The sequence below is a fragment of the Choristoneura fumiferana genome, chromosome 12 (genome assembly GCF_025370935.1).
Source record: "Choristoneura fumiferana chromosome 12, NRCan_CFum_1, whole genome shotgun sequence".
NCBI lineage: Eukaryota > Metazoa > Arthropoda > Insecta > Lepidoptera > Tortricidae > Choristoneura > Choristoneura fumiferana.
The window spans coordinates 18,139,138-18,155,240 of record NC_133483.1 but is presented as its reverse complement, the minus strand read 5'-3'; the positions used below and the strand labels follow the sequence as shown (position 1 = coordinate 18,155,240).

The following is a 16,103-nucleotide window of genomic DNA, read 5'->3' as shown; positions in this document are numbered from 1 at the left end:
CGGCAAGCGTGAGTTGGACTTGAATAAAATGCCGCATGGTTTTAAATTTCTGGCGGAAGCCGCAGCTCCTGATTTTAGCGGCAGCAGTGTCTATGATCTAAAAGAATTTCTTTGCTCACCCGCGACCTTCTGATAGCTAAGTTTATGCAAAATATGCGTGTTCATGCAGTTCCTACGCCTCCACAATGTAAGAACACACACAAATCACACAAACCCATCTTTCACCACCACCATACTAAACTAACGCGCGCCTGGCGCGGTGGCAGTGTCTGTTAAAAAAAAACTGCGAGACTACGGTGGGAGAGAATGTATTCATGATACCTATTCTAATTTATAAACACGAATCCTTTTGGGCGCTTTGTCACCCCAAATACTTTTTTCCCAGAACATCTAGTATTATTTATATTTGTATTTCTAATAAGAAATACAAAAGAATACAATAGTATTCACAAGAAATATATATTTACTTAGCTATTTACAAATTGTGATCTTTATTCACGATACTAGGGCCAACAGTTACTGAAACCCTCACTAATTTGAATTTTTCACAGACTTGTGGAATGCAACCAGAATCAACCAAAAGAATTATCAGCTAAAAAGCTTCTATTAAAAATTACTTCTTTACAAATATTTCACAAGTGTTTTATTATATTTACGGTTGGTGTAATTTATAGTCTTTCGGCTGACATGATGATGATGATGATTTATAGTAATTTATTTGTTCAGGTGTTACTTATTTATTTATCATTTATTAGTCGATAAAAAATTACAGTATTACAAAAAAAACACACAAAGACATAAAACACAAAAGACGTACAAATATTAATAAAGCGACTAGACTTTGCTGAGTTTCATATCAATGAACTACAATTTTACTTTGCTCTTCTGTCACTGCCGCTTTGATATAATTGTAGTTCATAAATTATAGTTATCTATTTTCTCCAGTTATACGGAACCCTAGAAGCAAGTAACACGTAAACAGTGAAACAGAAGCGTAACTTCACGATGCCGGCAAAGAGGTCGCCCTACATTTTCCAATGACTGCCACCGGCTTAAATTGATCGCGAACTGTAAGATTAACAAGTGCTCTTAAACGGTTTTAAATGAGTTAGTTGTTGGACGAGGGTGTTGGTAACTAACTTAACTGGGCATTAGAACGCAAAGTTGGGGGAGGAATTTATAATCCACTTTATCTACTTTAGTTACCTACTAGTTTAGGGTAAAGCTAAGCGGTAGTGTTTTTTCGTAATGCGCGCTTCTGTAGAAAAACTCGGCGAATGGGAGCACTGGCACATGGAAATGTGCAAATTGGTCTCACGTACTGAGGGTTCCGTAAAAATTATAAAAACAATTTGTACTTGCTTACTTCAAGATTTATATTACTATGTTATTTTTTCCTGTACTTGAAATTTCATTATTCTATGTCACCGGGAAGTACCCTATACGAGTAGGTTTTGATTCACACGGTTTTTCCTTTCAAAAACTCGTATCTTTTGATGTGAGAACATGTATTTTTTACGGTTGCAACAGAGTATAGCTATTTCGTTTTCTAATTTCGACTTGACACTTTAAAATCCAACTAAACTTTAGTTCTGAACTAAAAACTTTCATTAAGTATCTAAATATAAATCATGGCATGGTAAAATGAATTAGGTTTAATAATGCATAAGGAGAACAATGCAAAGGAGGGATTTCCTCTCTCTCTTCTTCTATCTTTGTATGCTCTTTTATCTCTTTCAATTTCAGTGAAACAATACGCTGTTTTTATTAGTGCTAACCTTATAATACAATTACGAATAAAATACTCACTTACTTACACATCCATGTTCAGTCGAAGGCCAGATATTTTAGGACTGGCTACCTTTCCAGGCAGCGGCCGCCTCTGTAAAAAAAAACAAAAAGACAAGTTTTTGAGCTCGTTCTGATTTTAAACATTCAACATTGGAATTTATTGATTGGCCATAAATTTTCGTGTGTTGCCATCTTGCAGAATTGTTTTTGTGGAGAGCGGGGAATTTAAGGTTAACAGAAATATAATTGGTAAATTATGGGAAGCAATTTTTATTTTATTTTATTATTGTGACGTTGTTAGTATCTGAATACTTAGTACATTATTTGAATAAGTAGAATAGATCCATGATCGATATCGTTGGGTCTTTATGATATTTTTATTCCAAAAATAGGTTCCACAGAGCTACGCGATATTTTTTTACTACACCTACTTTATTAAGATTCATTACATAGGTGAATAGATATTTTGAATACTAGTTGTTGCTCGCGACTTCTTGTGTGCAGTATTCATTTATCGCTGTCCCGCGGGAACTATACAACTTTTCGGGATAAAATATACTATATCTTAACCCAGATTATAAACCATCTGTGTGCCAAACTTCATCCCAATTCGTTGGGCCATTTTTGCGTGATGAAGTAACAAAAAACCAAACTTTCACATTGATAATATAGTACGATAATAGGATGTCATTAGGGTTTTATCTGAGCACTTATCCAAGTGTTTAAGTTTACTTTCTGCGTGTATCGATTTTAACTCTTACTTTCTCACATTTTCTACCGCGCTCTATAATCACGCAGACAATGATAGCATAGATTGCAGTCACACTTTTTATGATTGTCAATCGATCTATATCGATACAACAATACAATCGATCTTAAAAGGCACTCATTAAAATGAACTTAACAATTCCATGAAAAAATAATTTTGGTTTTCTATTTCTATTAAAAAAAAGTAATCTTGTTAGTTATCTGTTGCTAATGAGGGCTATCGTTTTTTGTCTCACTAGATGGCGCACGTGTAGCGTGAGGTTTTTAAGTATGGCTTTCAAAGTCTGTTATTACAGGCGTGAAAACAAAGTTTAGATTAAAATCATATTTAATACACCTTAAAATCGTACCATAAAATATCGAGCATGCCACAGTGTTGCATAGTCCCCGTTTTGTTCGGAAAAAGGGAGGACAAAGGTTTCCGAAAGACAAAACTGTCTCAAAACACAGACAATCATTGCCCCGGAACGCATATTTGCTATAATTAATTTCAGATATTGCAAAATATTCACAAATTTATGTAATTATAAATAAACCCGCGTAGCTCACCCAAAACTATGAGATTTGACATTTCGGAGACCTCACGCTACACTAGCGCCTCTAGTGGCGAATTCACACGCGATAGCCCCCATTAAGCTTTGTTCTTAACAGAATGGTTTTTACACAATTTTTGATACTTTACGTTCCCCATCCATAAAGTTATTAAAAATGATAAGTTCAAAGTTGAAGCAAAATAAAGTTTTTGTTTAATTAAGTATTTTTTAATTCAAGTTGAGGTAAGTTACCTCTCTTCTTGAACTTGAACCTGTATCATATCAGAAATGTGATGATACAAAAAAAATAAAAAAACTATTACGTCCTTGGACTGAAATGTAACAAAAAAGTCCGCCAATTTTACTTAGGGCATTACAGCAAAGTTTTCCTGCTTGTTAAGGCGCCATTTACATGCAAATGTGATGAAAAAATAAATAAATAAATAAATAAATAAATAAATAAATAAATAAATATCACGGGACAATTCACACAATTGACCTAGTCAAAGTAAGCTTAGCAAAGCTTGTGTTATGGTACTAAGCAACGGATAAATAATTATATAGATATAGATACATACTTAAATACATATTAAACACCAAGACCCGAGAACAAACATTCTTATTTTTCATACAAATATCTGCCCCGACACGGAATCGAACCCGGGACCTCAAGCTTCGTAGTCAGGTTCTCTAACCACTAGGCATCTGGTCGTCGAATAATAAATATTATCAATTTAACGATACATTTACCGATACACTTTGTCAACGTTACAAGAATACTAGGAATGTACTCGTAACCGGGTAAGCAAGCTAGAAATATCCAATTTAGACAACAGTTGCATTTCAATAGATTCGATTGTAACTTTTACACTAGTGAAAAGGCGCTACTTCAATGTAATAAGGACTGATCCCGAATTACCTTCGCAACTTTCATTGTAGAGTTTGACCTTAAAACGGCCTTGGCGTGGAGGTAAAGTCCTTTCGACTGGCAACACCAATGTCAACTCATCTTGCTTACAAAGTTATAAATACCGGAAAAAACCGGGTGGCGGTTTGGGAAACCGGATCAAGGATGGACGTTCGAATTTTAAAAGCTATGCCAACTTAAAAATCGTGTGCAAATTCAATACAGTATCTTTCTTCTCACATTTGTCGCACAATAAAAAAATATAATAAATAATTACAGTTTATTATACTGCAAAATTATTCCAGGTTAATTACATGAGACAGTGCATTTTGTTCGTTTGTATATGTGAGAAGTATTATCAGGGGGGCTAATACGAAATTCTAAAATCGAAGTTCGTATCTTGCCGTCCCGCTGACACCTATATTATTTAATACGAGAGTGAAAGAAACGGTAGGTATGGCACGAACTTCGATTTTCGAATTTCGTAGTAGCCCTCCAGATACATCGTCCGGACAAGTTATTTTTAAAGCTATGACGCATTGTGGCGTCATAGTTGTGTTTTGTATCTCAAGCCTTTTTAGTTAGCATCGAAGCAAGTTATGATGTCCATAACTTCACCTGTATCCCATCTGAACTTTGCAATTTCGTTTAAATAATAGACACGACGAGCCAGGGCCGTCTCTTTATGAAGAAACTCCTCAATTCTAGGGTTGATAGCACAAACTGACACTACATGTTTTTCAGTTTTAATGACATACATTTATATGACACACAGAACTTAATGAGAGATTTTAGTTCTAATCATCTATTCGATGTGAATTTTTTAACATACTTACCTAAAAGTGTCTAAATGCTTTAAAAATAATAAAATAAACTTCATCAATATATATCAAGATATTAAAAAGCTTGTTGCCAGATTTACTTGTATACATAGGTATCATATATAGTAGTTGCATGATGAACGCCCAAACAAAATCCTTATACCGTAGGAATATCGGTTTTAAAAACAACCTATGTAATAACCCCGATAAGGAGCTGTATCCTACCAAATTTTAATCAAACACGTTCAACCGTTTTATTGTCAAAAAGTAACAAATACACCATCTTTTGCATTTATAATATAAAAGTAGAACTAATAATATTCCGAAATGAACCGGAAGGATGCACACTCTATTACAAAGTAAATACATATAAATAACAAACCCAGCTACGTTACTTGCTACAAGCCTCGTAAGAACCGGTTGCTGGTAAGGTCAAAATCCGTGATCTAACCAGATAACATAACGTGTAGTTAGCACTGATTCAATAAAGTAAATAAATAAACTGCTAAAAAACTCCATATATAAATATCAATTTCTAAAAGCTTGTTTTGGTACCTATTCTTTGGCGCTACGGTAAAGAGAACATCCATATTAAATAAAAAAAATACAACCATTGGAACATAGAACCTCCTCCTTTTTTGAAGTCGGTTAAAATGTAACACATTTAGTGGGAGTGGTGACCTAGTGTTTGACCTACGGCTCTCAAACAGAGGTTCGTGGGTTCAAATCCGGGCTCGCATCTCAGAGTTTTTCAAATGTCATGTGCGAAATTACATCACAAATTTACCATGAACTTTACGGTGAAGGAAAATATCGTGAGGGAACCTGCACAAACCTGCGAAGCCATTCAATAGTGAGTATGAATTCCTAATCCGCACTGGGACTGGGACCCCATGGGAACCAAGGCCCAATCCATCTCATTCTGAGAAGAGGTCTGCCCAGCAGTGGGACGTATAAAGGCTGGCATTATAATGATGATATAATGATGAAGTTATTCACACAAACAATTCGGGAATTAAATTAAGCATAACTATCAATAAATTCCATCTTTCGATGCTACATATTATTATGTAGATAAGTACACCAATGTCATCCATATACACCTAAACTTATAAATGTAAACCCAACCAACAACACTGTTTTAAATGACAAAATAGATCAGATCTCAGTACTAAGGCCGTCGCAAGCGCAGGGCCAACTACTTAACTATGATATAACAATATGTTTGCCCATGACATTATTGCCTAAATGACCTATTATTCTATCCATTATCTGCCGAAACTACTGCAGCCGTGCGAACTGATGTCGGTGTAATTAATAGTTGAGTTAACGCGGTGTGGTTTGGACAACGGATGACACGTGTCACGATGGGAACGGATTATACTACATCTGTAAAGACACTTATCTAAAAATTGTAATGAATAATGTCTTGCCATCGTATTTTGTCGGAACAGTTCGTTTTTACGGTTCCGGAGCCAAAATGGCAAAAACGGAACCCTTATAGTTTCGCCATGTCAGTCTGTCCGTCCGTCCGCGGCTTTGCTCAGGGACTGTCAATGCTAGAAAGCTGTAATTTTGCACGGATATATATGTAAACTATGCCGACAAAATGCAAAAAAAAATGTATTTGGGTACCTCCCATAGACGTAAAGTGGGGGTGATTTATTTTTCTCATCCAACCTTATAGTGTGATATGATTGATTTTTTTGCGAAATATTCAACTTTAAAGTGCAAATTTTCATTAAAATCGTGCGTCCCCTAAAAAAAATTCAGGATGGTACCTAGTAAGTATTTCAAACTTTCAAGGAAAACTATAACGACTAAGTTTGCCTTAGAATGATTAGTAGGTTAAGAGTAAATAGCAGCCTAAGGTATAAATTATACCTAAACTTGGAAGATTCCGTATAAAATACGAAATTCTTAGAAAAATATTACATAATGTTTTCGTAATGGCTACGAAACCCTATTTCGGGCGTGTCCGACACGCTCTTGGCCGGTTTTTTTCTTACTTTCTCAACTAGCTTACTGAATCTAATAGAGAAAACAAGATAAATACAAACTCTGGCTCCATTTCCACCAGAGATGTGCAAGGATGTGTTGCGAGGAATATGTTTTTTTATCAACCAATAGAAACGCTTCATTTACCTTGCCTGGGTCCACTCAGCCGTTCCCACTATAGATGTGCTGTACGAGGATAGGTAAATGAAGCATTTCTATTGGTTGATAAAAAACATCCCTCGCAACAGATAATCGCACATCTCTGGTGGAAACGGAGCCTTTCCGACAAAATACGATGGCAAAACATTGTTCAATAGATCTGTAAGTCTACTTAACACAGAAAAAAGGTAAAAGAAAGGAGGGAAACCTAAATTAGAAATGCCACGTTCTAACACAAATACGAGGACAAAAAGTTAGTACACGTACAATACTCGTAGTGGTCTTTAGAAAGGCTCACTTATTACTTACTACATTCGTTGCTGACCGCAACAAGCAGAAAGAGAAAATTAAAACTGAAAAGCGCAAGTGGCGAAGTCATATTAGCTTTATATTGACTTGCCGTTAGTACGTACTACGTAGTTTAGTACTAAGCTGAGAAGTGACAAGCATTTTTTTATTTTATGCGCTGTACTGTATTGAAAAGTAGTTCCAAATTTTTGGAGACCGAATAGTCAAGTAGTTAGGGAATTTGACTATGGAGCTTGAGGTATGTTTATTCTCGGGTCTTGGACGTTTAATATGTATTTATCTATAATCTATGCAATTATTTTTATCCGTTACGAGTACTTAGTACACATAGTACAAGCTAGTTTAGGACTAGGTATGTATGTAAAGTCTTTATTGTACAAAATAAAAGAAACAAAATACATTTGACAAACTTTAATCAATCAATCTTCAATAGGTCAATTGGTGTCAATTTTCCCGTGATATTTTTATTTATTTTTTATTCTTCTGCTTTGTCTATTTTTGTTTCTGATGTGAATAAGAAAAGTTGGTGCCACGCTTTATCAATAGATAATCAATTAAAGACTGATCGCGTGTGATTTTTTTGTTTAAATATAGCTCTGTAAGATTCAAATCAAATAGAGGATATTTATGTCTCACGGTAATTTTATTTTAATAAAATATTTAGAAAGGCCTCATCCTTGTTTTTACTAATTTCGAATAGGATGTTACAAACTGATTACAAAACAACACTTTACCAAAGCTCAAAAGAAACTCAACGATCATTACGACGCTGCATCGTGTCGCTTTTTGTTACTTTTTTTTAGTCATCACACGTCATGCATGGCGTCTAATTAGTCGCATGAGATGATGTAACGTCACCAAGCAAACATATTTAAGTCATTAAATTCATTGTTTTTCTCACAGATTGCTCCCAGCTTGTACCAATTTATAAACACTAATGGAGTGACGTGTTTTTATACGTCTTTACTATCAAGTAATTATATTCATCCTACTCCTACTAATCCTATCCTACTTATCTTATAAATGTGAAAGTTTGTGAGTGAGTGAGTTTGTGAGTAGTGAGTATGTTTGTTACTTCTTCACACTGAAACGGCTGGACGGATTTAGATGAAATTTGGCAAAAAGTTATTTTATAACCTGGATAAAAACATAGGATACTTTTTATCCCAATATTCCCACGGGATAGGGATAAAATCTCGAAATGACAACCGCTGGGTTTAGAGTCATGAAATTTGGTATGTATAGGTAGCTGCATATTTGGAATACACATAGGCTACTTTTTAATCCTGATTTTACCACGGGTTCGAGATAAAATCTTGAAATATCAACCGCTGGGTTTAGTCTTGAAATTTTGAACAGTTGTTCTTAACACAAACTCAATGAAGACCACGATATAAATTTTAGGAAATCCCGGGGGAATTTTATAAAATCCCAGAATTTCAATTGTAACTACCAGATCGAATAGTTTGCGCGTGCGAGGCCGCAGGTGAACTCTAGCATTCAATAAAAGTTCGCTGAAGGGGTCGTAGACAAATGTTATTAATATGCTATCTACGGCCTACACAGGGTGTCACTGAATATGGGGATTTAAATGCAAGGTTCGATAAGTACTCCCAAAACTGAGCTACTTTTGATCTGCAACTTTTTAAAAATATGACCACTTAATTTTTTTTTCATACAGATTAAATGTAATTTTCAATGTATGCAATACAATACTAAATTGACAGCACAGTTATCACAGTTAGTTTATCTTAGAGATGACAAATAAGTGTCAAAAATAACTTAAACGCCCCCGTACCAAGATACAGCGATAACACCGCCTTGTTTTAACTATTGAACTTTGAGGATCCATAAATTACTTAAATTCAAGTTATTTGATTTTTTTTTTTTATAAAAGTAGCTAAGTTATGCGAGTTAAATCAAACCTTGAATTCAAAGCCCCATGGACAGAGACCATGAAGAGTTCCACTGGCTAGGCATAGCCGTCCACTCAGCTTGAGAGGGCTTGGGCTGTAGTTTCTACGTGAGCTCAGTGTTCAATCATGAACCTTCACACCATCAAAGAGTATAATCATAAGAAAAAGATATCACGAACATTTTTTGACTTACTTATTAACAGTAACATAGTTTCATTCCTGGGAGGCTACTCCAAACTTTTGAAGTAGCCCCCCTGTAACGAGATGAAGGAACATTAGAGAGGCAGATGACAAGCTACCCCAAATAAATATGATAAAAAAGGATCGCGAATGAATCAAGTGCAAGTAACAAGGAAATTGAATAAAATGTAGAGCTGATAAAGGTTGTTTGTAGAATTAGTTTAGTATGGGTTTTCATCCCGGAAACTGTAGTTTCTGAGAGCGCGTGATGAATAAATTATTTGCAGACGAAGTCGCGGGCAACAGATAGTTAACTTGATAAGGTAATACGTAAGCAAATCCACTTCTAAAATACAACCATCGTTAACAGAACACGGAAACTGAAACTAGTGCAGACATGAATGATTGCCGGCCAAAAACATGAGTACGGAGCAACATCAATCAGTTGCCTCCAAATCTCAAGATGCTTATCGAGTTACGTAATTATATGATTTATAACAAAGTGAATGTGACCACAGGGGTGCCAACCTATGCCGACATACGGCATGCGATCCTGTGTTAGACTCATCATATCAGGGGGCTACTATGAAATTCGAAAATTGAAGTTCTTATCGTACCATCCCTCTCACTCTCGTATTAAATAATTATTACGCGTGAGCGAGACGGCAAGATACGAAGTTCGAATTTTGTACTTCGTAGTTTAGGGCCAGTAAGCATACAAATTTCAATCCTTCTTTGTGGGTGCAATCGGCAGAGGGCTAACTACATTTTTTTTTGCGGGCCCTTAAGGCCAAAGACATTACGCACAGTCCTTGCATTTATTTACTTAATTATAGTTTGTAAAAGTTTGGCTAACTAAATTTTAATTCACTAACAAATTTCGACACATATCATAAAAGACTGCTAATTCCGCACATGAATTTCGAAAAACTCAGAGGTGCGAGCCGGGGTTCGAACCCACGGACCCTCTACTTCGATAGGTCAAACCACTAGGCCACCAGGCTTCAATCAAATTTAAAGAATTACTTTGGGGCTGTTTCAAATCCATTGATTAGTGTTAACTGACGGTTAAATGTGATACCGTCTCCGTCTATTCCAAAAACAATAGAGACGGCATCACATTTAACCGTCAGTAAATTAATCAATAATAATAATGGATGGTGGCTAGACTAAATTATAATAACTAACTAATTTTACATGACATTATCATAACAAGACTGCTTGGTTGCTCTCAGAGAGAAAAAGAATCGGCACAAGGTCAGCAATTTTTACTAGGTATAGGTTTTTACAACCGTAAGAAAAATCTACATATTTGTCACCCGAGGCCTCCAGAACTCTAAAATCTCTAAATCGAAGAACTCTAAATCGAAGTAGCGGAAAGAATTACTTAGGGGCTGTTTCACAATCCATTGATTAGTGTTAACTGACGGTTAAATGTGATACCGTCTCCGTCTATTCGAACAAAACAAATAGAGACGGCATCACATTTAACCGTCAGTAAACACTAATCAATAATAATAATGGATGGTGAAACAGTCCCTTAGAGTAATGGCTTATATCACCAGTTACTTTATGACAACCTTTATATGACTTATCTGTGAAGCTGTCTTTGTTTGATTTTTCCGGATAAATAAAAGGCATCACATTTATCTATCACATAAAATTTTAACAGACCGTAAGAAAACCGTAATTGCAAATCTTTTTCTTACTTCTGTAACTGGCAAGATAGAAAATGAACTTTGACAGCCCTATTCTAACAGTTTTCAGAGATAGAGAACATTTGACAGACATGCATGTACCCGCTGCGATTGCACCAAGCAGAACGGAAAGTAATCATCAATTTGTCAATGATTTGTTAAGCTCTGAAAAAGTCGCGCAACTCAAGTTCTTTATTTTCAATAGAGTCACGACCGCACTCTCTAAACGTAAATAATCTTGCTATAGTGGGCTTTATTGGGTTGTAATAAGGATTTGAAACTAGTGCACGCTTGATAGACAAGTAGTGATGAAATAGGCCCACGTTCGCTTGGTTTGTGTTTCTTAACATATTAGGTTACTTACTGTTAGTGTGTTGATAAGTGTCAACAATAATGCATCATTAGTATTATCTAATAGATATTGGACTTAAAATGTCGCATTTGGACTAAGTCGGACAGATATGACATCTTATAAGGAAGTCCGTGGTATTCATTCTAAATGGTTTAGGTGGTAATACCGCCTAAATATAGAACTGTTTACACGTTATATACCCACGTGAAAGTAATTGTCAGAACTATTAGAATACGGATTGGTATTTCAGCCAAAGGATCTTTCTATTCTTGGCCAGCATTACTTTTCCAATCGCAATGCCAAATAAAAACGAATGTATTCAATTCGATTTTGGAAAAGTTCTATTATGTAATTCGGTCTCTCATTTAAAACTTTGTTTTTTTTTTATAAAATTAGAACTAAAAATTATATGTATAATAAAGTGTAAATAAATAAAATAAAACAACTATTACAAAAATAACCGCTTGGTCAAAATAGCTTGCCATTCCCAGCGCAATAGTGTCCATAAAGCTCGCGGCATTTCCACGTTGATTGGATAGCAAACTAGTACTTTTTTGGTTGGATAGTTAATAAGAACATTGTGACTAATCTATATAGTATACCTAAAGTAAGGGATTTAGCGTAGCAAGCATACTGTAAAATTTTGTTTGTAAAATTGCTCTTCCTAAAACAAAATAGTGCAATTAAATATTCTTAACTTTTGCTTGACTCTATTACACTTAAACAGAGTTTGCTAATTTCATTCGAAACTCGAAACAAAAGGACGGTCCCATTTGAAAGAATCTTCAGGAAAAGGAAGAAAACCGACGAGTACCCAGCGAAAATAACATTCTGATTGTACTTTACAGCTGGTTGAAATTATACGAGCACCTACATAATGTTATTGTCATCTTAACCATAATCCAAATAGGTAACGGTATCGAGATAATGATAATGAAATGCAATTATGATTCAACTGTCGCCCACGGAATGTCGGCGGCATGAATGTGTCATCTAGAGCTGAACTGTGAGCTAGACAGAGGCGGGTAATAAGTTGATCTAAGAAATCTAAGTGATAAAAATACAACGAAGTCTCACGCACAACGTAGGGTCCCGTGTTATGCGGCAAATTTTACACAATTACACTACACTACTATAGTAGTATCTACTACTCGCCAACTTTTAAAAATAAATTCCTCACTAATCGACCGTACGTATGTTTAAACTCTCCGAACCCTCTGATTCTGAGAGGAGGCCTGTGCCCAGTAGTGGGACGTATATAGGCTGGGATGATGATTATGACGTTAAAGCTACTTTACTTATATTATGTATGACACTATCAGGTTATTGTTAAAATATAATCACAACAAAAACAAACTAGTTATGTATATCTTCAATTTATTTATATGTTCCTTTTAAACTCGTTATACTTAGGTGTATTTACTAAGATTGTTTTTTTTTCTTTAGTTTTTAATGAAAATTATCACTTTACCTAGGCAATACAAACGCCAAGTCTTTAGGTATAAGAACATGCTGATTGGAAAGACATTTATTTAGGTATGTATCGTGCTACAAAACATGACCGTATCTGACCGACCGGTTTTTAAATGAAATAATAATTATCAATTACTATCTATTAAGGGACACGGACTGTCCACTTGTTTTTATAGGTACAAAAAAATACCGACAGACATATTTCAATGAATTCATCTTATGGCAAGATAAGCCCAGTAAAGTCAGACTGTTAAATAAACATATCCAATACAAGAAATATCCATCAGACTCCAAAAGGCTGAGCCTGTATCTTGGACGTCTGCGGGTGCGACTAACTCATTAGAAAAATAACAGTAAATAGGTAAATCTCTTCAAGTCGCACATTCAAAAACATACCACAAATAGGTACAATCTTCTCAGGTACATGTTAGGTATACTAATAAGATATATAAGCTGTCCCCAAATACATATATGGTCAGTGCGACCATTAAATTAAATAAATAGCCCATTAGGACCCTTTTTACCGAGTCCCCAGAACGCATCAATAACTTGACCGCACGCAACAAAAAAAAACAAATTAACTTACGCTCGTATTAATTGAGAGCATTATTTCACAGAAACTGTAATTAATTATATCAACCCACGGCCATTACCAAATTAAATAAATATTAAATTAATTACTTCAGTAGCGTAATGGCCGCCGAGCGAAACTAATTATCTATGGCTATGCGCGTCTTCTATAATCTGTGGTGTAATGTTTTCTAATCTGTGGTGATCTGGTTTTGTTATTTCGGCTAGTTCGCGTGGGTTGAACTCATTCTTAGTTAATAATAGGGCTAACGGATTACTTAGCTACAATGGTGAGCTATTATGCAAATCCATTTGCTAATATAATTCATATTTTTTTGTATGCGAATCCTATTTAGTATTGCAAAAAATCAACCCAGACGAAATGTCGTAAGTTGTCGTAACGATGGTTTAAGTCACTGTTACTGTTTTGTTTTTTTTTAAATTGAATTCCCTAATAATGTAAAAAACACACAAATATGATACCTATATATGTAGGGTTATGATATGAGTTATGTGAAAAATCTTTTTGTTTTAAAATTTGATAATATTTAACAGCAGAAAAGGTAGAGCTTATAAATAAGCATGGTGAAGAAAGTTTTTAACGAGCAACTTCATATCCATAAAGGTCCGATGTTAGATAATTTATCACAAAAGTCAACTTTTAATACATAAGTAATAATTTTAATTATTCCTCCTAGGTCTGCCTCTGCTAAGGTGCCCGTCGCATGGAACCCAATCGGTGAAAACTTTGGCCCAGTGATCCGGATGCGGTTGCGGATGCCTAGGAGATGGCGGGACGGCGATTTGGACCGTTTCCAGTCAGACTGGCAAGGGTTGGCCAAAAGCAGAGACGAGTGGAGGAAAAAAAAGGGGAGGCTTTTGCCCAGCAGTGGGACACAATATGAGCTAATAAAATAGTAGATTGTTCAACAAGGGACTAAAACAAGCCATAATGTTTATCCACCCGAGTGTTATTATGGTTGTTTAGGCTCGCCTTAAACACTCTACTTTTCACTTTGAATGCGAGGAAATAAACGACGTTCTGTTCTGTTCAAAATTACATTATTACTTTTTAAAAACGTACGCTCAATACGACTTATCTTCTGTTCAAAAATCAAATACTTACCAAAAAAAATTGTGATGCAGTTTTTTCTTTTTTTTTGTAAAGTGACGCTTTAATTAAATGCTATTTAGCCAACAGTTTAAAAACTTAAAAATTAGGTATTTTAAAACTAATAATTGTATTATGCATAATTAAATGAATTCATCCTAAATATAATTGAACAGGTTCATATTCATAGATAATCATTAATTGTGTTTCACAAAATTAAATAATATTTTTTAAATATTTTTGCACAGTTGTCATTTTGAGGTTATTTCCACGCCCTGAAAATTGTCTAAGTATAGACAATCACTGAAAATGTCGATAATCCTCCATTCGCAAACACCGTGATTGGCTGTTTAGGGGTTTCCAACGTTAATTTAAAAAAAACTTTAATCCCTAGAGATTAAAAAAGAATTCCGATATGCAGTGACTAAAGTAACATTTTAAGAGCATGAGAAGTGAAAATTAAATTATTGTAACTTTTAACAAGTTGGATGTTGCCAGTGGATAAACATTTTGATTTTTGTATAATTAATGAATAATAAGGTATATAGGTTTTGCTGCTATGCCAAAACCTCATTCACAGTTTCTCCATGGCTACCTACCACGTTAGTTATCTATCTCATGTAACACATTTAGTACTGGCCACCAAGAGAATAACATAGACAACTAACCACAGCTGCAAAATCAATATCTAACAGATACTTAGAATGGCAGCAAAATTGCAGACGGACTTTCACTAGATAGGTTTTTTATCTCATTTCTCTTGCTCGGATAAGACCTCCTTGTTAGAAAGATCTAGATAGTGTTCCAGACTTTATGCGTTAATTGCTTTCGATTCACTAGATAGTGCCTATAATGCATATCATTGTGTAAAATTTAATATGATTTTAGTTTTGATTTTGTATAAGGATGAATGATCGTCTAGATTTTTTTTTAACCTTCTTTTTGTAATGAATGTCATTTATCATTATATTTTACTTCATACATTTGTATGATTACGTTTCATTTGTATGTATAACGAACGATATAGCCGATCGATTAGAAGGGCAATGAAGAGTCTTATACCCTTCAATGATCCCTTGGCGACGACGGTGGGTATAACAAATATTTGAAAGAAAACAAACTCCTTTCCAACATTTGTAAGAAAAAACAGCAGTTCTTTTTTATAAACTATTATTTTTTATCGAGACTTTTTCGTTTACATTTATTTTACCTTAGCTCAGATACACAAATCAACGTGATAGGCATGACATAAGTTTATTTAGCCGTTAAGGCTGATACATCATGGTGTCCATTCACGCGTAGATATTGACGCGTCATCGAGGAAGTGAGAGGCATGACATGCGTTGCGCAGGAAGCTCGATGGATTGGTTTTGGCTTTAGAAAAACTGGAATGACTTGGATGACTAGGCTAGGATTGATTTGAGACGTCATCTAGCAGTTAGTGCCAATTACTTCGCTCAATCAGCGACCTGATAGTTGCGTCTATGCAACAAACGTGTGTTCATGCAGCTCTTCCAC

At 35.1% G+C, this 16,103-nt stretch overlaps 1 protein-coding gene across 3 annotated transcripts in view; it reads right to left on the bottom strand.

Annotated features, from left to right (window-relative positions):
• Positions 1-16,103, bottom strand: part of LOC141433549 (uncharacterized) — a 68,837-nt gene that overhangs the window by 38,200 nt on the left and 14,534 nt on the right. The window contains exon 2 of one of the 3 annotated variants that reach the window (XM_074095635.1): positions 1,810-1,882. The gene's annotated coding sequence lies outside the window, so the exon portion shown is untranslated. Of the gene's footprint in view, positions 1-1,809; positions 1,883-16,103 lie in introns of those variants that run through there. The other 2 variants (XM_074095636.1, XM_074095638.1) reach the window with 2 other exon arrangements.